A 24,287-nucleotide genomic window follows, 5' to 3' on the forward strand; every position below is an offset into this window, starting at 1 on the left:
CTCTCCTCACCGATTAAGCGAAGAGTGATGCCCAGGTAGATATGCCACTCAGGGCACCAGTTACAGAGGCAACTGGAAAAACTTGCGCCAACCTGGTACAGTGTTCAAGTTCAACGTATGGTCTCCAGGCTACATCCTGAGAGCAAATCTGTCACCACTTCGTTCCCTGCTTCAAAGTTTTAGATATCCAATGGCGAGCCAGTCCCTACCTCTGTCATCAAATCGGAATATTATAGGAGGATTAATAAGTTTGGTGAGAACAAGACTCAGACTAAGAATCTCTCAGCCTTTGGGGCTCCAGGCATGGATTCTTCATTTGGAGAGTCTGGGGAGACTGGTGCCTCAATTAGCGGGAAAGTGGGGAGGGCAAAACTGACTGAGCATTACCTGGCTCGGAAGATAACAAGATACCATAGCATTTCGAACTCTCACACAAACAGCCTCTCATTCTCCTGACAGATGCCAGGAGAGCACCACATTTACTGCTTGGACTGGGCTCTCCAGGGGGAATACATACAGTCCACCCCATACACTCCACTCAGAGGCCAGCATGAAATAATAGCCATTCACTCCTCTTGCTTGTTTTGTATTTTAAAAGCTTTTTCTTGCATAGAAAGGATTTTATTAAGGCTTTTAACATAAATTATGGGCTACCTGGCTGCAAATGTAGCTGCACTGTGTACTACACAAACTGGCACCTAAACATTGGACAATAATAAAAAAAAAACAAACAAATAAAAAACTTCCTTTAGAAAAATAAGTTGGGTTAGTCAAATTTAGGAAGATGTAAAATTTTGTAGAATAAAAACATGAAAGATTTCACTTTACAGTCTCTTATAGCCAAATTAGCTCCTTTTTACCTCTTTTTCCCCCCTCTAACCTTGGGTGTCTCCATTTTGCATTTATCCAATTGTTTTCCCCTCCACCTCACCTGACGGTCTTTCTTCTTTTTGGCCATGGTATCCCTTTCCTTGAAGTGCAAAGTGTTGGCAATGAGAGAGAGCGGGGAAGACCGATCTTATTTTCTGTCAAAGGCAGAGAACTTGTACTTTATTGAACCCAAACTCTAGTGTATGAGGACTCGGAAGCTGCATTCAAACAAAGAAGCATGAACCTGGAATCTAGACTCCATTTATTTTATTACTAAAATCAAGGCATCTTGATATAAAGAGACTGCTTAAAGCTAAAAAACATAAATTAGCAAAAATGTTATAGCAACTAATGGCTTCCGTTACTCAAGGAACAAACTGAAGTACTGACAGAGAGAATAAATCTTTACTCATGCATTCATTTATTCAACCAATGGTTATTGAACACTTCCTTTATGCTAAGCACTGTCTAAGCTAAGTACAAATTAAATAAAACAGAATCTGGGCTCTTTCAGAAGTTGGGAATATGTTCCACTGGCATATAATAGATGTTAATGTAAATTGTTATGGAAGGTCAGAAAAAGGAGGACATTTCTCCTTACGGGGATGCAGGATGCTTACACTAGAATTGGTGACATTTGAAATGAGCCTTTTAGAATGGGTTTTCTGGGTAAGAAAGCAAAGACAAAGAGATTTCAGTCTAAGAGATATAAAAAGCATGAACAAACAGAAACCTGTGTTCAGTTTGTTGTAACAGGACCATGGGGTGCTTGTACGGAGGGGGTAATTTGAAAGGTAAATCAGAATAGGCTGTGAATGATCTTGAATGCTCTGCCCAAGTATTTGTGTTTTACCTGAGATACAGTGGCAAGCTATTTAAAGTTCTTTGGCTGGTCAATTATTTGTTTTACAAAGATTTTTTTTTGGCAGCAGTGCAAAGGGTGATTTATAGCAGTGTTTCCAAAACTTTCCTAATAATAAGAATAACCTGCAAGTGATAGTAAATACATAGATTTCTGGGTTCCACTCCAAACTAAGAGAAGAAGGTCAGGAATCTCTATTTTTAAAAAATATCCCAGGGGATTAGACATATAAGGAAAGTTGCACAGAGAACTAATATACCCAAGATCATTATTAAACCAAATGAAAGACTTTTGCTTTTTTAGGATAAAATAATAGATTTTTACATACAGGATGAGAACATGTATCAGGATCAAATATCATCAATGTGCTCATGTTGTACCATGAAGTATAAAATCCTATATAATAAAAGCCTAATGTGTAAATTGTCCTATCTTGCTATGATGTGCACTCACCACCAAGAGGTGGCACAGAAATAAATGGCAGGCATCAGCAATGTGGTGCTGGCAGCAGCAATGTGGTGGAGCAGGTGAACAGGCAACGCCAGGCAAAAGCAGGTGTGCATGGGGGCCTGATCACCTCAGAGACAGCAACCAGAGGCAGCAAGGGATGGGGTGAGCGGGTAGCAACAGGCTAAGGTGGAGTGTCAGGTAGACTGCAGGGCTCTGGGGATGTGAGGTTGGGGGCACGAGCTGGGGCTATGAGGCTGAGGGCACAAGCAAGGGCCAGATCTCTGCAGACTACTCCGAAGGACCCCATCCATGCATGAATTTCATGCACTGGACCTCTAGCTACAAATAGCTCAGGTCATCTGACTTCTATTTTGTCTTATGTGAAACGTTTTGTCCTGTTAGGGTCTTTCTCACATCTAGGGCTTTGAAATCCCTTCCTAAAATAAACTCCCTCCCCTTCCTTTCTTCATCTCCAATTTATTCATCCTTCAAGAACTCCCTGCTAATATCATGCACATGAATCTGCCCCCTTTCTAGTAGAGTTTACACTTAAGACATATTGATATTACAAAAGCAGCCCCAGGAATAATACTACTAATATACAACTCTCACATTAGCATGCTTTTTAAATTCTCACAATAACTCTATAAAGTACTATTGCTACCATTTAACCATTGAGGAAACTGAAGTCCGGATACATTAAATAATTCATCAAAGGTCAGAAATGGATGTTTCTAGATTAGGACTCCAGTCAGTCTGTGCTACTTGCATTAGATAGCGTATTTTATTTCCTAATTGTCCAGATCCCAATACTTAGTAGTTGAATATCTCAGTATGTATTTTTTTAAGATAATGGAGAAAAAAATCTACATTTTTTTATTCTTTTTTTAATTCTTTATTTTTCATTGTATTATATAAGTCTCCATTTCCCCCCATTGACCTCTTCTGGCTGCCCCCAACCAACCCCCAGCACATGCCCTCACCCCATTGGTTATGCTCATATGCATGCATACAAATTTTGTTATGGCTTTGCTTTCTAATATTATTGCAAACTGACTAAAGGCTCAGTTTGAGGACCTGGATGCTGGCTTTGGGTTTAAAGGCTTTTTCTGCCACTTTTAAGGTGTATGAGCAAGGGCAAGTTGTGTAATTTCTCTGTGCTTCAGTTTCCTGACCCATCTCATAGTTGTATCTTGAGAATCTGTGTTAAGTACTTAAAATAATTCCTGAAAATCATGAAATTTTGGGAAAAAAAATTTTTTTTTACTAGAGTCCCAGAGCATGAAATTTGTGCACTGGGGGAAAGAGGTGTCCCTCAGTCCAGCCTGCACCCTCTTCAATATGGGACATCCCTCTCACAATCCGGGTCTGCTAGCTCCTAACCACTCACTTGCCTGGTAGCCTGATTGCCCCTAACCACTCTGCCTGCCAATCTGATTGCCCCCTTACCACTTTCTTGCTGGCCTGATTGACACCTAACTGCTCCCTTCTGACCGGATCACCCCAACTGCCCACCCCTGCAGGTCTGGTCACCCCCAACTCCCCTCCTTGGCAGCCATCTTGTGACAATGTGAGGGTGGCCATCTTGTGACCATGTGGGGGTGGCCATCTTGTGACAACATGGGGTGGCCATCTTGTGATATGAGGATGTGAGAGTCAATTTGCATATCACTTCTTTATTATATAAGATCATTATTGTTGTTGCTATTAACAAGTGAGAAGCAAATACTCTGTGTATCCGATTGGTTTTCCATATCATCAGAGATACTTAGAGGTGAAAAAGCAATTTAAGTAGCTTTCATTCTAGCTTCAGAGCTACAGATGATTTACTCAGATAAGAAAGCTGCCCCAACCACTATTCAACTAGTCATGAACTCCATATATTGCTTTATTATTAAGTCTGTAATGTATGGTCTCTTGAGACCTTTGTGATAGCTGCCTGGCAGGCAGAAAGTAAAAATTACACAATTTAAAAAGAGCCAGCAGCTTGCATTTTAGCAATAAACTAAATATCCATTCTTAAAAATCAATTATACCTGCTTTCTGTAAAAATTGCTTTTTTATAAACATTTCCAATATTTTCATGGATGAGTTCCTTAAATTCTGAGATATGTATTCTTAAAATTTATTTTAACTATTCAATGTATTTGTCAGTTAAGTGTATGCTAAGGGTAGATAGGATATTGTGCTTATCTGAAATCAAATCAAATAAACAGATATTATCTGATTGTGGAAAAATTCTGCATGAGAATTATAGTTATTATATATACAAACTACAGACAAAACCTTGAGAAAATTCTCTTCTTTTTAAAATTACATAAACTGTTTCTCCTAATAGTAAAAATCCTACGTTTGATGATTTGTGGATTAAATGATTGGCATATTGCAGTTGTATATTGGGTCTGAATATAGATTACTTTTGAGTTAGGAACTATGGTTAATATTTGCAAAGCCTGGATCTCTGGCTCATAGGCTGCATTACACTTTTTATTAAAAAAGTAGACAACTCATTTGATTTTGACTGTTTATGCTAAATAAATATATTTTTAGTCACTGTCAAAAGTATCCTAATTCTTCTTGAAGATAGTTACATATATGGTCATGCATGCATAATATCATAGGCAATAATGTTTGATTATCCCATTCTAAGAAAAGCAAAGCAAAAAAAAAGTTCCTGCTCTGGATTTTTCTTGACTAACCAGCTAAAACAGATGCTTTATGAATGGCCCTTAGCCCTAGCCAGTGTGGCTAAGTTGGTTGAGCATCATCCCATGTACTGAGAGGCTACAAGATTCCATTCTGGTCAGGGTATATATCTGAGTTTTGGGTTACATTCCCAGTAAGGGTGCGTGTGAGAGGCAGCCAATCAATGTTTTTCTCCTTCCCTCCTCCTCTTTCTCTAAAAATCTATTTTAAAACTCTTTAAAAGAAGAAAAAAAAGAATGGCCTTTAAATACAGCATGGTGTCAAAGACAGACTTTAGTAATCCTGACTTCACCACTTCTTAGCTGTGTTGTACTAGACAAATTATTCATTTGTAAAATAGTGGTAATATTTGTTGCATAGAGTTCTCAGGTGTTAAATGAAATGAAATGATATACGGAGTGCTAACCACAGTGCCTGCCATACCATCAGTACCATTACCCTCATCACATTATCATCATATCACCACCATTATCATGACATCATTATCATCATCATTGTCACTAACATGGCTATAATCTCCATCATAATCCTCCTTCCCCTCATCCTTCTACTCATCATGATCATCAAATATTTATCATGTACCAGACACTGCTCTAAATAAGCACACAATGGATAGTAGCTTCATTATTATAATGTTTTCCTTTACTGCTTTTCAGCTCATGATATTGTGTATTCTGAGTCTATTATCATCATGTTCCAATAGGCCCAATCAAAACAAAAGCTTACACTTAAATACCTTTCAGTAATGAAGTAAAAAATAACATATTTCCCTTCCCTATTATTTTCATTAACAAGTCTCAGGATCAAATCATGCACATGGAAGGTCCTCCCTAAGTAATTTCTCAGTTCCCTGAAGGTAATTCGTCATGCATTAACAATCTACCTGATAACTTGCTTCATACAACTGAAGAGACAGACATACAAGTAGAAATACCTTCTGTACTGAGTGGGCATCAATAAGTTTCTATGCTGACAACTGTCCTGCATGGAATTGCATTTGTGATCTCGGGATGAGTTATCCTACTTCAGACTTCTGAAAACCAGGCTGGATTGTGATCTTTTATTTTTTCCAGAGGCTCATGCTTTTCCATAAGCCTTTAACTATTTCATCTTGAGGAACCCATCAGATAGACATAAGTGGGGTGTATATGGGGTCTCCTGCTTTGCTTGGGCTCAGCCAGGACAAAATTGTGAAGTGAGTGCAATTTGCTATCATACCTTCCACTTTCCTTCTTCTGCCCTTTAAAGCACTCAGTGGCCTTTCTCCACTCCACTCAGAGTCCTTCAGATGATTCTCATCTCATAAAGTCAAAATTCAGGAGAATGCAATGTGTATGTATTACATGAAGTAAGGATCCTTATTGTAGTGACTTAGATTGTTTATACAGCCTCTCAAAATGAAAACATTCCTTGGAAGTAGAAACTAAAAACAATTTCTAGAAATTTTAAACCATGGCCAAAAATATGTCTGTTTAAATAAACTGAACTCAACAGAGCTTATTGCTTACAATGTCCAATTTCAAATCATGAAGGAAAATGAATACAATTCTGATTTGACTAGGCCAGTATTGAGAAAAAAGATGGTGGATGGGCACCTTGGTTTTGAATTAGAACTCCACCATGAATGGATTGTGTAACATTGGGCAAGTTAGCTCAAGATCCCTCAGCCTTAATTTCCTCATCTGTGAAATAGAAAATATAATATCTAGAAGTAAATGTAATCATGAACTTATGAACACATAATTTGGCACATAATAGGTCTTCAGAAAATAGGACTTTGTTCTTGCTCTTCTTAAGTAGTCACCTATTAAATAAATCATTTTTTTTTCTCCCCATGGGTTATCTTCTACAGGTTACCTGATCTGCTCACATCTCTTTAGTTCACCTAACATTTGCATTAGTGTCTCTCAGCATATAAGGTTTCACATGTAGTAAAATGTGGTTTTGCAGAGGTTCTGATTTTAGTCAAGTAATCTACTTTCCCCAGGGCACCAGAGCAGCTTAATAAAACCAAAACCAAATTAAATCAAATTTTGAGAAAGAAAAGAGAAGGAAAAGGTAAACAAACTGAAGAGAGAACTGAAAAGAGGAAAGGGAGAGAAGAAATTGTTACATTATTAATTCAGGTGATGCTACCTTACCATAGAAGAGTATAGAAGATTCAGTTGAACCCTATTAAGGATTAAGGAAATCTGGCCTTCAATAACTCATGTAATGTCAATGACCTTCTCTATGAAATGAAGATATTGAACTTTCCTGAAGATCTCATCCAGGTTGTAGGTTTTGGTTTTATGAGATTCAGAAGTAAAACATTGCTGGAGGACCCTTCAATATTGAATTATTGAATTCCATTAGTCCATGATCCTGGGGAAGGTCGGTCCCATTGCGGGCTCCCCTTGACTCAACTTGATTCTTTGTCAGACATGGCTACCTGCTTTAGCTACATCATCCCATTTAATCCCCATGGTGGTATTACTATCACCACTTCAGAGAGAAAGCATTTTTGGCTCAGCGAGTTTAACTGACTTTGCCAAGATCAAAGAGGCAGAAGGACAGAATGGGATTAACAACACCTCTCAATACAAAGCCAGGTACTTTTTATTGCACCATGCTGCCACCCTCTGGGAAAGAAGTTGGGAATAAAAGCTCTGTACAAATTGAACACTCTTTGAATGATCCTGCACTAATACTTTAGGTAAATGTGAAGAGTCCAGCCATAGTCATGGCAATTTGGGAAAACATGTCCAGTTGGGGCAGAGGGGAGCTGCTTGTAGTGTAACATCTGGATCTATGAGGAAACAAACAAACAAACAAACAAACAGTCTTGCTGCATTTGACAATTGTTGTGGAGTAAATATGTCTCAATAGCCAATTTCAACCTATCAACTTCAAGTCAGTGAACTGGAGTTGGGGAGAGACGCCCCATGGCTCTTTCTAGGCAGTGGGGCCATCTCCAGCATATCATTGTTGTATGCGAAGTCACATTTACATGCCACTGTCATTTTCTTTAAAGAAATAAACAATGACAGGACAGTATATCATTCCAAATGCTTTTCAAGTAACTAAGAGTGCCATGTGTTTCCATTTTGTCCTAATCAGTTTCCCTTTTTTGGCCGATTATGCAAATTATTATTGCGCCTTTTAAAATTTCTAAACATACAGTAACTGTAAAAAATCCCAGAGAATAGAGAGAACACAACAAGCTCCCAATCTTGACCTTTTTATTTCTTCCTATATACTGGGCGGTTCTTAGACCACTTTCAAAGGAATACTTTTTAGGCTTCTTATGTAGTATGTGAGGTTTTTAAGGAACCCCAAGGCAGGGTTTCTCCAGCAAGCCAGCAGGTGACAACTGCCATATTTGTCAGGACTGTCTCAGCAAAGGACCATTAGGGGAAACCTGAACAGCAAGACAAAACAGAACTATCCCATGGCCTTGCATTACTTATTTCCTATCTGAAGGTGCCATAACTGCTTGAATTCATCTGAAATAAAAGCAAGGTGACTGACAAGTTGTGAGGAAATTGCATGCATAATTTACATGTCACCGTGAGCAAGCAGAGGCGTTGTCATTTGTGTAGACTGCCTTCCAAATGATATTCAGATAGATTGTTTGAAGAATGAATTCTGATTGCTGAGACAATTTAGTTTATCTTACTCATTTCCTGTGATTGTAAGATGCAGAAGTACGAATAGAGCAGAGGTTAAATGTGAAGAGCATTCCATGTAAGAAAATTTGCACAAATGCTTGAATTATTGCCATATAAATGGGCAGAAATTTCTCCCCACCTACTCAATAAAAGACAAAGAAAAAAAAGATACTTTAAAGCATCACGGCTATTTAAAGGAAAATGAGATTGAATTGAGGAACAACTCCCCTTTAAAAATTATGATAAAGGGAATAAAATAATCCTTTTTCATTGTTATCTACAGCACAATATACTTATACCCGAACAGAGTCTACAGAAGAAAAAAGTATTAGAAAGTTTGAATAAGAAACAATGCTTTTATAATAGAAGAAATATGCTTTAGGACTTTACTAAAGCAAAGATGCTAACATCAGGAAGAATATATTAACTATTAGCATAGCAGGGACCAGAACCGATGGCTGAAGGGAACCGGACATTAGTCAGTGAAGAATTCTTTTTTTTATATTTTATTGATTTTTTACAGAGAGGAAGAGAGAGAGATAGAGAGCCAGAAACATCAATGAGAGAGAAACATCGACCAACTGCCTCCTGCACTCCCCACACTGGGGATGTGCCCACAACCAACGTATATGCCCCTGACCGGAATCGAACCCTGGACCTTTCAGTCCACAGACCGATGCTCTACCACTGAGCCAAACCAGTTTTGGCAATCAGTGAAGAATTTTGCTTTGAATTATTTAAGAACAGATTTCAAAGGGGAAAAACAAGGCAGGCTTCTTTCAGGTAGCAAGAGTACTAAGCAGATTACTCTAAGGAGAGGTGTAAGAAGAGAAAGTGAAATACTAGCAGCTTCCAAATCTGATTATCTCTCAAAATCTTCTTGGGAGCTTTCAAAATACATTTTCTTAGGTCCCTTCCTTGGAGATTCTATTTTTGCAAATGAGATTCCTTCTCTTCTGTCAGTTCTTGAATTTTGGCCACCCTCTCATATGATTCTAGCTGTGTTACATTTTTTACATTTCTATTCTCTTTTCCCAACTAGTTTGCAAACACCACTGTGAAAGTAAAAACTGTGTGTCTTATGCTTTCATATTCCCCAAAACACCTTGCCAGAAAAATCAGGGATATCCGCTAATATGTATGGGTTCATTGGTCATCTTTACACTGCTGTTTAAGATAAAATCACCCAGGTGATCAATTACAGGGACTACAGAGACTTAGATCCATACTTGAACAAACATTTTAATAATAAAACAAAAACTTGATGTTGAAATAAAATTTAAAAAAATGTGTCCTAAAATGGTCAACAGCAGGAAAAAGAGTTTTTCAGAATGATTCAGGACACAAAGCCGTGTTGGATTTACTTCTGGAGCAGGTTGATTTGACTTGGAGGTGTTTAACGTGTCACTCTGGTATAGTGTGTGTGTTCACACGACGTGAAAGAACATAATTACAGCTGTCCCTTGGTAGCCTATTCATTCACAGCACTGTTTTGGACAGAGTACGTTTTTAAAATTGGTTTTTAGTGTTTGGGGAAGGAAGTTCCACTGTAGAGGAGTTTTGGAGCTTTGCCTCTAATGGATTTTCTCCATTGTGATTCAATAAAATGTAATTGAAATTTCAATGGGAGTCTACCTGGTGCCAATTTCTGCCCTCAGGTCAAGGAACTTTCTTCTTCAGGCACCCACGCCTACGAGTGCAGAGTCCCAGGCCCAGGGTTTTGGAGTGCAGAGCTGTTTCAATGAACATATGTGCTCATTAATAGATAGCAAAATAGCCACTGTAGTGAAATCAAATTTAATTTTAGGAATTTGAGAAGAACTTACCATATTTCTCTTCTAGCACACAGGATGTGGCCTACTTCTTTAAAATGTCAAGCATAGAGACACAGATTTTATTTAAAGAACATGGAAACACTACTTTCCCTTCAGGGAAAAGAGAAATTGATCATGTTTCCTGAAAGCTCATACTACTAGCATTGTCATAATGTATCAGGGACTTTCAAAGGCATTATCTCATTTGATCATTATAAACCATTCAATCAGGTAGCTAAGGTACATATAATAACTCAGTTTTTCAGATGAAAAACAAAACCATACCAAATCACACACCTAAAACCCAGAAGGTTAAGATTAAGTATAAAGTAGGTTGGGTATTTTTTCCCCCTGTATTTTCCCTTACCATTAAATAATGCAATAGCTAAGAACCATTTTTGCATCATTCTAAATAGGTATGAATGGTACATGAGTTGAGATAAGCAGTGTCTTTTCTTCATACTTATATGTAAATTTTTTTGGGAAAATATATCTATAAGCTTTTGCTTATATTTAAATGTTCATTAATATAAAACGTTCACAAAAATTTAAATTAACCAAAGAAAAATAAAGTTATCACCCTAGAACTTTTTTTTACAATGTAATTTTGAAGCTATTATTTAACTTTGAAAAAAATCAACATAAAATTACACTAATTAAAATATTTTCAAATGATATAAAAATCTACATAAAAGCAATGCTTTGAATTTTGTTCTGTTCCAAGTTAGTTTATTTAAAAAAGTAAATAAAGTATACAGGTTTGATTTTGCAAACAAAATAGAGGTTGAATCATTTATTTTAGAAACCATTTTCATTGGTTGTTCAGACTAACAGTACAAAGTTGTGTTAAGTGTTCTATTTTTAAATTTCCACAAATTTAAAAAATCCTGAGCTACTAATGAGAAAAAATTAAAGATCAGTATTTAAAAACTATTGACTTAAAAACTGTTGAGTCAAAAAACTGTTAACAAAAGCTTTGCACAATGAATTGACTATTTTGAGATCAAGTCAAAAATACTTCCTTTGATCCCACTCACTTGTCCTCTCTGGGTATATATATACAGCATTTTTTTTTGTACTCTGTTATTTGTTTTCTTTTTTGGGATTTAAAACTATGTCATTTACTCACATAATTGCCATATGTTTACTCCTTGCATTTGAGAACTCCATGCTATTTGTTTCTCCTCTTTCCTGTCCCGTAAGTGAGTCATCTAACTTATTTTATCTAAGTGTCCATACCTATAAAGCAAAATGTCCGACAAGATCTTCTTAACGATTTATGTCAACTTTGAAACACTTTGTAGTTTCAGAGAGAACCTGATGAGTCCCACAATCATGTAACAAGGACAAGGATGAAGAGAGTTTCTTTTTCACGCTCTGCAAATTATGCCTGGACACTGCTTTTGCTGATGCTTCGTACCTTAGACAACTACACATTGAGAATATGAGACAGAGAGAGAGAGATATGGTGAAGCAGAGAGACAGGGAGGCAGGTGGAGAGGGACAGAGTCAGGGGTCTACTGGACATTTATGGATTGCACATGCATTAGAGGTGGTAGTTAAGCACTATTACACCCTGAGCCCTCCCGCCCTCAGGAGACCAGCAAACCTGTCAGTAAATCCTATCATCCATACCTTTAAAACAGATCCAGAATCCAAACCTTTTTTCACTACTCACACTACCAGCAAGTTCCCTAATGTCTAATCTGGATAATGGCAGTAGCCTAATTGGCATCTTCATTTCTGCTCTCTTCTTAGCCAGAGTGCTGACCTTGTTAAGCCATAAATCAGATCCTACCAGTTCTTTTAACCTCAAAGATTTTCCATTTCACTCACAGCAAAATCCAGTGTCAGACAAGATTTATGAAGCCCTTCACAATTTGCTGGCCTTTCCCAACAGTTTAGCCCTTCTTTGTTCACTGGGTTCTGGCCACAGCTGCCTCCACACCATCCTTACACAGCAGTCAGAATCCACCATGAGATCTTTGTAACTAAGATTCCCTCTGTCCAGAATGCTCTTCTCTTAGATCTGGACATCACCAGCTTCCTTATTCTTTTCAGATCTTGGTTCCCACTTTACCTTCTAAACTGAAGCCCTCTCTGACCATCCCATCAAACTTTTATCCCTCATTATCCACCCAACACACACACAGTTAATACTCCTCTTTCTTGCTTTGATTTTTTTTTTCTTTAGCACTTAGCACCTAACATATTGCTTACTATTACCGTACATATTTAAATTATCTTTTTATTTTATTGCATGACACCTCCTTGGAATGTGCGATACCTCACTTAATAAGGCAGGGATTAGGATCAGTGCCTTGAACAGTGTCTGGCAAATAAGCAGCCCTCAGAAAGTTTTGGTTGCATTGAATTAAATTGGGTCTAACAGCAAGAAGGGCATTGTGAGCTGTGCCTTGCCTAAAGGATAGAACAGGCCCTGGGCAGTGAAGAGGAGTGCAGAGGCCACTTTTTGTACTTAGAAGTATAAGCCACTTGGGAAGAAGGACGTGCCCTGGGGAGTATGTCATTCAGTCCTCTCAAGTTACAAATGAGTCACAGAGCAGTTAAGGTCACAATAACAGCAGAAGCCCAATCCTCAAACCTTCCCATTCCAATATTCTTCTTCAATTAAACCATTCAGTTTTCAAGTTTAACCAGAATAAAACACAAGCAGGACAAGAAAGGCTTTTTCTCTGTTTTATCTCTATTGCTTTCAAACCCTCAAGTTAATATTAGTTGTAAATAAGCTAATGTTGGATAACACTGCCTAGATAATAATATCCCCTTATTAAGAATTAACGTTGCACAAGCATAAAAAAATTTAAACCTTCCAATGACAAAAAGCAATAGTTTCAAGATGGTGTAAAAAGTGAGTGAAGGTCTAGATGACAAAAGAATGACAGAATATTGACAGTGGATGGAGCTGGGTGATGTATATAGAGCTTGTTATATTATTCTGTTGACTTTCCATATGTTTGAAATTTTCTATAATAAAAATTTAAGCATTAAAAATAAACTGGAAACTCCCAAAGTGCCACTACTCAGTCTCATTTTCTAGTTCCTTAAAAAAATAGTTACAACCAAGTGAGCTACCATTTTCTTCATTATCTGTTTCTTTTTTGTTTTCTCTTAATTCAAGAGTAAAGAAGTCATTTTCGGCCTCTTATGCTGAAGGACAGACGGACCCTGAAGGACCCTGAATAAATTCTGTAGTGATCACCTGAGAGGGTTCTCTGTGAAAACAGAGGATTTATACTTCCCGGAATCAAATCAGCATGCTTTACTAGAAGAAAAACCTGCATATTTCCTCCCCCAGACCCATTTAGAGGCAAAGTAGTAATAAAAATGTTTACGTGCAATCATTTTTATTTTATTTTATTTTTATTATTTGAAGAGAAATTTCTCCTGTGTGGTTATTTTTCACCAATATATTCTTAAAACCTTTCCTATTCCAGGTTCTTAGCCTCTCCTTTTTGGAAGAGAGGCCAATCAAAATGCACTTCCAACACTCCTGTAGCTTTCAGGTAACTCCAATCATCATTTTCATTTCATTTTATTGTAACTCTTTACATTCTTGATTTAACTTTAGGACTCTCCAGCTGTACAGTATTACAAACTTCCTTAGTTTTGCCCTTGGCTGTCCTTCCTCTGCAATCTCTTCATTTGTATTATGGACACCTATCATTTGCCCATAAAACAACAACAACAATAACAACAACAACAACAACAACAACACTGAATATAATTCGGTTTAATGTATATGACTCGTATATGTATTTAATATCCAGTTCAGGTTTTTCATAGTTCAGAAGTTAGCTAAGAAAGTGCTACACTTCACACTTTTCTACTTGGGGATTCTCTTTTCCCTCGGGGAAAGTTTCCCACTGATAAAAATATCTAAGAAGTTTTGTTTCCTGTTATTGTTTGAATTAGTCTTGGTGTTCTTTGAAATATCCTCGCATGATGTATTTCCCCTCATTAAAGCCCTTCAAGAACTTTCTACAATGGTTCACATTAATCCAACTCCTTTCTACCCAAAGGCCATGTAAGTCTGTTTGCCTATATTGCCCTACGTGAGGCTCCTGTCCCCTGCTGGGTCACTGTCCAGGTCCCACTGGCCTTCTCTCAGCTCCGTCTAGCATCCTATCCAGGAAGGCTACTTGTAGAGTTCATGTCTCAGCCCTTTGTTGGTTCCTTCCTAGCACTGATAACAGTTTGTTTTTAAATATTTTGTTCATTTGTGCTTTCACTTTTTTAAAAAAATATATTTTATTGATTTTTTACAGAGAGGAAGAGATAGGGAAAGAGTTAGAAACATCGATGAGAGAGAATCATTCATCAGCTGCCTCTTGCACACTCCCCACTGGAATGTGCCCGCAACCAAGGTACATGCCCTTGACCGGAATCGAACCTGGACCCTTTAGTCTGCAGGCAGACTCACTATCCACTGAGCCAAACCAGTTTCAACAATGTGCTTTCACTTTTTAAAAAATACTTTCATTATATTATAAACCCCTGGAGAATAAAAATCTCCTATTTGTCTAGCATTCTATCCCTAAGACTTAGGTAGAATTTTAAAAACTAGGATAAATCGTTATTAGGAATATTAATTTGAGCTACACTAAGCATCACAAACATATATTTGATTTATACTTTGTTCATCTTGGGGAAACAACTTAAGAAATCATTCAATTTTGGTTAATAGCAGAATCCATTGAATTTGACCTCAATTAACTAAATAGCCAATAATTTCCTCTTACTGGTACATGCTTTCTCAGCAAAGATTGAAAATCCATAGAAGATGAATGATATTGACTGTCATCATGACTTCATTACCTTTCATATTTTTGGCTTATTCTACTAGAACTACACAGTGGGAAAGTTGAACAAGGTTGGGTTAAGTTTAAATGCTGACTTTACCTCTTGTTGGCTATTTCACTTTGAGTGAGTTACTTATTCACAAAATTATGACAGCATTATAACCTTGGAGATTATATAGGGAATCACTGAGCATAGTACATAAGTCTTTTACATCATGAGCACATACAAAATGCTATTTGTCTAACCTTATTTCCAGTTTTCAGTTTTAAAATACTGAAAATGCAATTAATTTCTATATTTTTGATTTGCACACATTTATATGATGACATGTTCTAAAATTTTCGCAGTTGCACTTTTTAATTTTAGGTGAGTTTTATTACTGTCCCACAACTATAGAACTTCATCAAAGGAGAATAGAAGAGGCAAGGAACCCCAGCTAGGAAACAAGTGTGGGGAGAGGTTTGTGGTTACAGAGGGTTGGGAGGAATATACCCTTAACTAGACAATTTGAGCTCTGCATAATTAAGAATGAAGTTATTCCATTAGTACAAACTTAGATTTTCTTCTGACGTTTTTTGATGGTTTGCTTGCTGTTTACATTTCTCTCACACATTGTTTAAATAACCCAAACTACAAATATTGATATTCTACTGGAGATGGCATAAGTGTAAATGGTTAACCGAATAAAGAAGTTATTTAAATCCAGTGAAAGAGCAATAAAAAACACATCAATCCAAGACAACCACCCTGCAGCTCTGTGGGTGTGAACAACAAAACAGACTAAATAAGAGGATTTTAGACTTGCACTGTGCTGTTTACACTCTTTCTGAGAAAATGTGCCTGAGTTAGAATTGATACTTCAAAATAGTTTATAAAATAACACAATGTTACTGTCAGATCACCAATATAACTAGCCCCCCTGTCTTTTAGAACATAGTACATTTCCCAGTTGAAATTAGACATACCTATGTGATTTGCTTGCAAGAGGGCATAGAAGAGGTAAATGGTAGTGGAAAAATAAAATAAAATAAAAAACAATAAAACCCCAAAACAAACCAAAAACCCAAAGCTGTTTACTGAAAATGACTGAAACTTCACTTATTAATGAGAACATTTTATGCATCATTGTGCACATACAACATTGCCATTAAAACATATGGATTCTGGCCGAAGCCGGTTTGGCTCAGCGGTGGGGCGTCGGTCTGCAGACCGAGGGGTCCCGGGTTCGATTCTGGTCAGGGGCATGTACATTGGTTGCAGGCACATCCCCAGTGGGGGTGTGCAGGGGGCAGCTGGTCGATGTTTCTCTCTCATCGACATTTCTAGCTCTCTGTCTCCCTTCCTCTCTATAAAAAAATCAATAAAATATATTAAAAAATATATATGGATTCTGTCTTCTCTTTTCCAAGGAAGTGTTGAAAACCTATAACTCATGTGGCTTAGAGAAGAATTTGTCCCAGTTTGTATTCCTATCTACCTGTACTCCATTACTGTTTTTCAGGATATTTTTTTCCTGTATTTTAGTTGTAATTCCAGTTTGGCCCTAGAAGGGTGTCAATGTAGCTTCTACTTACTCCACCCACATTTTGGATTCCTTCACTGTTTTTCTATGAGGTCTAATCTGAGGAAGAATATTTGCAAATATATATGTTTTATCAGGACACCTATCTTTGCTTTTCCTTAAAATTTAGTCTGAAAGTAGTAGAGTCTTAAGATCTGGGAAATGTTTTGCTAGCACCTGCTTTAGGTTGCTGATTGACATTGTGTGATGCTGCTATTCTTTGCCATTCAGGTTTGAGCATTTTTTTTTAAACCAAGTACTGGCTTGCTATAAGGTCAGCTTTCCTCCATAGAACATTTCCTGAGTATTGAGGTCTGTGAAGAGCATGTGCTACATCAACATAGTGATGGTGATCAGCATTCCTTTTGGGCAGAGTTCATTTTTCTATTTAGAACACCTGAAAATAGAACTTCCATTGCATAGAAACATAAAGTCAACACTTTTTATGCAATTTCATGAAACCTGCCCCTCTGTGGTATAATTGGTCTTTCTATAGTAAATATTTTGTAGGTCCCACCACTGTTTATTTTATCCAGACTCCATGGATCTCTAGAACATTTAACACCCACGGATTCTGATTGGACTCAGTGATATTATTTCCTATAGAAAATTGGATATTGGGTTGGTCAGAGTAAGCTATCATTTGTAACAATCAACTTCAAAATATCAGTGGCATTAGGCAACGAAAGCTTATTTGTCACTCACAGTTCAAAATAGGTTGGTATGAGGGGTGGGCTTGGGGGTGGGAAGGGGGAATTGTGATCCATGTAGTTATTCAGGGATCCAGCCCTTCCATCTTGTAGGTTTCCTCTCCTCTAGGTCCTTGTTATTCTCTCTATTCAGGTGGAGGTTTAATGGGACAGTCCTGAAAATGCTCATCATTTTAGGTCATAATCCATTATCCAGAATTGGCTTCTTTGTGCCCAAGAAGAAAAGGAGAACGTGGGTATTACAGACCTCTAGCACTTTCTCACATACACGAAAACGATTCACCATCACTGTCCCAGGACAAAAAAAGGGAAGGATTTCTTTATTTATTATACCATTATTTTTATCTTTTAAAAATTATTTTCTTTATTGATTAAGGTATTACATATGTGTCCTTATCCTCCCATCCCCCTTCCAGTCATGCCCTCACCCCCCTGGCGTCTGTGTCCATTGGTTAGGCTTATATGCATGCATACAAGTTATTTTTGTCTTATTTTTAACATTTAATTTTATTTTCATATTTAGCAGTAAGAGTGATAATATAATAACACTTCTCTGTACTAACACATAAAAATGATTTTATTGTGCTTTACTCAGTAGTGCTTTATGTCTTTTAAAAAAATTAGCCTAATGAATTCATACTAAGCCATCCATAAGTTCTTGCTCAGTTTTTGTGATCAATAGCAGGCATGCTTGATTGGAATTTTAAGTTATTATGTAACAGAGGAAATTGAACTCACCTAGCCATGAATGACATGGTCTAGTTGAATGCACTAAACTTGATAGCCATAGTAAAGGAAATAGAAACATACAAATTATCTAAGAATGTAATTTAATAGAAACCATGGAACATATTTCAATTTTATCTACCGTGTTTAATATTTTATTTTTGAATGCTCTAACTGACTGAAAATGTTTGATCATATTTAAATAATGCTTAACCAATGGTAGCTGAGAAAAATGAATATATCTTTCTAAGCACTGAGAATAATTCAAAACAGAGTTTCAGTAATAGCAATCTTTATAAGTTTTGGCAAGAGATTTAAGCACTGAGAATAATAGTTCCAAAACAGAGATTCTTTCAGCAACAGGAATCTTTAGCGTTTTATTTAGAAACAAACAAACAAACAAATGCAATGCCTCATTTAATTAACACAACCTCTACTTTAATAAACTAAAGGGAAGAACTTCATATCCAGATATAGGACTTTTGGGTTTGGTCTTTGAGCTGAATGAGTTGAGAGAACTTCAGAACTATATTTAAAATGAGGCTTATAATTGGACTTTTGCTACTGAAAATGACATATATTTTGTTATTTAGAAGGAAGGTACAAGTTTGGATGCCATTATCTATCCCCAAAACTTTATTGATGATGTGTGTGTGTGTATGAATGTGAAAGGAAAGGAGTTTACTTTTGCCATCCAGAGAGAAGAATGTATTGATAGCATTCAGCTCAAGTAACCCCATGTAATAAAGAGGAAATATGCTAATTGACCCTTATGCCGTCACAAAAGATGGCAGAGCCCACAGCCAGTAAGGAGGGAATATGCTAATTGACTGCCATGCCTTCAAAGATGGTGCCCACATTCACAAGATGGCAGCGCCTGGCCTGGTCTCCTCAACTCTGTGCACCTGCCTCTGTTCCCCAGTTCCCTCACCTTCCCCCACCTCCCCCCCACTCTACAGGGCCAGCCTGAGGAGCAGGCAAGCCTTGAATGGCAGCTGTCTAGCTGCCCAGGGCCGCCCAAGGCTCAGGTAACCAGGGCAGGCTGAGGCTTGTGCTGCTGGCAGTGGGAGCAGTAGAGGTATGATGGGGTGTTGCCTTTCCCTGATTGCTGGGTCATCTCCTGCCCCTTAGGGCTCCCAGTGAGAGGGGGCAGGCCCGGCTGAGGGACCCTCCCACTCCAGTACATGAATTTTCATGCATCAGGCCTCAAGTTAATAATAATTCTATTAAAAATATATAGGAATTATTTCACTTAAAAGTTGTGAAATTATTTTGTCTCTAAGCAATTTAGATAGTTATTTAGAATAGTTCAAGAGCAAAGTAGGAACTTCATTGTTTTTACTTAAAAAAATTATTGAGTTTATTGGGGTGACATTGGTTAATAAAATTACATATTTTTGAGTGTACAGTTCTATAATACATCATCTGTACATTTGTGTGGAAATACATTTTTAAGCTAGCATTTATCAAGCACTTTCTATGTGCCAGACTCTGAGATCAGCACATTTTATTGGTGATCTCATTTATGACTCACAGTCATATGAAAAGTTTGAATAACTGATATACCATACCATCCCCTCCCCTTTTAGTTTTGTTACCATTAAGTATGTTTATATATTTATTTATTAAATGTTTATTGGTCATCTAATATACACCAAAAAATATGAAATCTACAAATAAGTACTGAGGTACATAAAGAATAATCGCTGACTAATAGAACTAAACATACTTCACTGCATCATGGCATTTGTTTTGGATAATCCATCAAAAGCTTTCTTTTTCTCTACTTTATGAAGATTTTTTTCCCCTCAAGCATTTATACAAATTCATCCCTCCTCTGGAATTTTCTCCTCCAAGCTCATCTTTTATACCTTAAATCCTAACTTAAATATCCATCTTCAGAGTGATTTTCTTTGATTCACCAATAGAATTTCAGTTCCTCAAGTTAATCTCTTTCAAAGCCCCTTTTCATTCTCTTTTATTCCACCTAACCCAACTTATAAATACATATTTAAGAGTATTTGTTTAATGCCTATGTCCCAAATTTGACTATAATCTATCTGAGGGGAAGAGCTATGCCATTTATGTTCTTATATGCAATGTTTAAGGTTTTGTTTCTCATTTTGTTCTAAATGCAAATAGAAGCCATCAAAGGATAGTTGGACATTCCTGTTTACATCTGAAAAAGGCCTTTTCTGAGTGCTGTAATCCTTGGTGCCTTTGAATGTTTCCATTCAGCTTGACTTTTGGTAAGCCAAAATTTTAGTTTCTTTGATTTTTACTTTTAATATTGAAGGATCTGGTTATCATAAGCTGCTAGTTTCTATACACACATTTCCGCTTATCCCACATACACGTGGCTACACAGAACAGCTAATCTTCAAATTACATGTGCAATTTGAAAATATGCCCTATTCTCATCCTAAATTAAACACTACCATATTGATCAGTCAAAAAAGGTGGAATGACTGATGTCAGGAATTCAAAATATGTTCCACATAAAGTGCTAACTGCTAATAAGAGCAAGCCAGGAAAAGAGTATTAAATGCAATATATCTAGGACTGACATCATTAAAGGAGGAAAATTATTTAAAGCCATAAAAATACTTTGAAGTTGAATGAAACTCAGGCTGTAGCAAATATAATATTGATGGATTTTGTAGCTTTTCAAATTTTTCCATACACAGTTAAAACCAAACTGAAAAATCAGAGCATTAAGGTCTGAAAAATCTGGAGGCTTGCATTTTTTTTTTTCAGAGAGCAAAATATTTTAAAGCATCCTCTAAGTGAGCAGTTCTTTTGTCATACAGATGCCTGCTCACTAACCTATATCTTGTTTGGAGATTAAACCAAGGATTAGTTAAATTTGATTTTAAAATGGCACTAATGAAACATCAGGAAAAGAGAAAAAGAAGATGTTGAAGCATTTGTTGAGTAATATTTATAGCTTGTATTTATGTATTGGACTCAGATACTTAAAAGTAAATTCAACTCAAGTGAAAATGAAAATTATTACTTCAAGTGTGACCAAAAATTAATATAACATTTGTAGATATTTTAAAACTCCTGAATGCTCTTTAAGTTTATTACCAAGAAAAAAGTCTAGTTAATTAAAAATGATAAACCATTTAGTATTAAAATTGTAATAGTTGTGATAGGGAATAAGAAAACCACTCTGTATTAAGTTTCAGTTATGTCATGTCCTGTTACCAATTTCACATTACAGATTGACTAACATTATAAATTATGCTCTGCATATGCTACACTCAAGAACTGCTGTATCTTACTTACATTGCATCCAGAAACCTTTCTAATATTAAGGTTTATATATATTAGCAAAATATTAAATCCATTACTTAGATGAACAAATAAAATAGATAAATACTGTGTTTTCTGACATTTTTCAGTACAGACTGAATCAGTAGTAGTATTGACTGAAAATGGTCTCTAATTGGAAAAAGGCATACATTTTCTGTTCCCTTTGATATCATAGTATAAATTGACACAAGCAACATTTTTTAATATCCTAAAAACACATTAATATTATTAAGAATAAAAAAAAGAAAAGTTCTGACATCTTCTTATTCACATTATGAAAACAAAATATTGAAGGCTATAAGTAACTGAATTTCTAGATGCCATAGATACTATGGAATGTTAATTCAATTTTTTAATTTAAAAAATTAACATATTACCTAATTATTTGGTGCTATTATTAAATGTTTAAAATATATTTTATTGATTTTTTACAGAGAGGAGGAGAGAGGGATAGAGAGCTAGAAACGTCCATGAGAGAGAAACACGGACCAACTGCCTCTTGCACCCCCCCTACTGGGGATGTGCCTGCAACCAATGTACATGCCCTTGACCGGAATTGAACCTGGGACCTTTCATTCTCCAGACCGATGCTCTACCACTGAGCCAAACCGGTTTCGGCATTTTATTAAATGTTTAGATAGGAACTGGAGGTATTCCCTTAAAAATGAAAATAAATAAATTATAGTAAATGCATTTACTAATACTTTCACCGCACATTTTTCCAAGGCACAATACAGAATATGACAGATATTTAAATTCTAAGGCCAGCACAAGTAACCTCTATCTTCAGATAGCTTTGCAGCTCATTCCAGATGGCCCTGGGCAGGACACAGGGGGCAGCTGACATTACCCTGCACCTCTTGGGAGGCCCCAGAGCCACCTTCACAAGCAACACACTCAAGGGATAGACTCAGTAGGCACCAGAGCTACACTAAAGTAATTCCTGCCCCATGGGGCTGGCCCCTGCGCAATCATCCACAGTGGTCACAACCAGTCTTTGCATCTGGCCAAACTGGGAGTAAATCCCTCCCATTGATGTGCCAACAACACCTAGGAAATCAGTCTAAAAGCAAAATTACAGCCCTAGTCAGTTTGGCTCAGTGGATAGAGCATAGGCCCATGGAATAAAGAGTCCTGACCACGGGCACATGGCCTGGTTTGTGGGCTCGATACCCAGTAGGGGGTGTGCAGGAGGCAGCCAGTTAATGATTCTATCTCATCATAGATGTTTCTATCTTTCTCTCCCCCTCTCCCATCCTCTCTGAAATCAGTACAGATATATTTTTTAAAAATTACTGCTCTTATAAAAGTTCTTTAAAAAATTTAAAAAAGAGTGAAAAGCCTCCTATTGAGCTTTTTCTTTAAGTAAGATGATTGTACTTTAAGAAACATATTGTTTTTACCCACATCTATGCTTCTCTTCAGATTTTATTTCTTAGTCACTTTGCAAGTCTTTGGATAGAAGTATGATAAATCATTTTCCCCCATAATTTCAGTAAATGGGTTTGTTCAATAAAAGCCAGCTATATGTAATATATAGGGTGTCCCCCCAAAATGTATATATACTTTAACAGCTGATAGCTCAATTTAAAAAATAAAATATATTTTAAAAATTTCTGCCTTTATAATTATTCATAGTGTGCATATACATTTTTTTTGGATACCATATATGCACACCATACTGTTATTATGCTTGAGATTAAAAGAATATAACAAGCTTTCTTGATTTTATTTATGTATTTATTTAATGTGTTTTTATTGATTTCAGAGAAGAAGGAAGAGGGAGAGAGATATAAAACAACAATGATGAGAGAATCATTGATCAGCTACCTCTGGCATGCCCCCTACTTGGTATTGAGCCCGAAACCAAGTCATGATCAGAATCAAATCCGGTACCCTTTAGCCCACAGGCTGTCACTCTATCCACTGAGCCAAACCTGCCAGGGCCAAGCTTCCTTGGTTTTAAAGAAGTTGCTAGTCTGAACATTAACAAACTTTTTTTTTTTGTAAATATATTTTATTGATTTTTGACCGAGAGGAAGGGAGAGAGATAGAGAGTTAGAAACATCGATATGAGAGTCATCCATCAGCTGCCTCTTGCACAACCCCTACTGGGGACGTGCCCACAAGCAAGGCACATGCCCTTGACCGGAATCAAACCCAGGACTCTTCAGTCCGCAGGCTGACGCTCTATCCACTGAGCCAAACCGGTTTCGGCCATTAACAAACTTTTAAAACATAGTAACAAGAACTGGAGAAACAGTCTTCTACTTTAAGTGACGATGCTGGTAGACAAAAAACTTTGATTCCAGATGTAGATAAGGCATAAGCTTTAAAGCACGTTTACTTTTGACCTGTGTAATATTAATTGTTTCTCAAGTTATAGGGCTAAAGTTTCCTCATGAACAAAATGTGAATAATAATTTAATCTACATCAAAACTTCGTTGAGAAGATTAAGTGAAAAATTAAGATTAAGTGAAAGTTTTTAATTAGTATCATCAGCAGCAGCAGCAGCAGCAAAGGCTCAGTGAAATTCTTCCTAGAGTTAGGGCATTCGATCAAAAGTACTTATTTATTATTAATGAATGAATCACACAATACAATGAAATATTTAGATTTGTTTCATGAGCTTTTTATTATGTCTCAATTTTTCTTCATAAAATCCTTTTTTAGAAAGTAAGAGAAACTTGCCGAGACCGGTATGGCTCAGTGGATAGAGCATCGGTCTGAGGACTGAGGGGTCCTGGGTTCGATTCCAGTCAAGGGCATATACATTGGTTGCTGGCACATCCCCA

At 36.8% G+C, this 24,287-nt stretch overlaps 1 protein-coding gene across 7 annotated transcripts in view; it reads right to left on the reverse strand.

The window, feature by feature from the left end:
• The window catches only part of MAGI2 (membrane associated guanylate kinase, WW and PDZ domain containing 2), a 1,098,541-nt gene that overhangs the window by 671,516 nt on the left and 402,738 nt on the right, over positions 1-24,287 (reverse strand). The window lies entirely within an intron of this gene.

The sequence above is a fragment of the Pipistrellus hanaki genome (assembly GCF_964339955.1).
Source record: "Pipistrellus hanaki genome assembly, chromosome: 10".
Classification (NCBI taxonomy): Eukaryota; Metazoa; Chordata; class Mammalia; order Chiroptera; family Vespertilionidae; genus Pipistrellus; species Pipistrellus hanaki.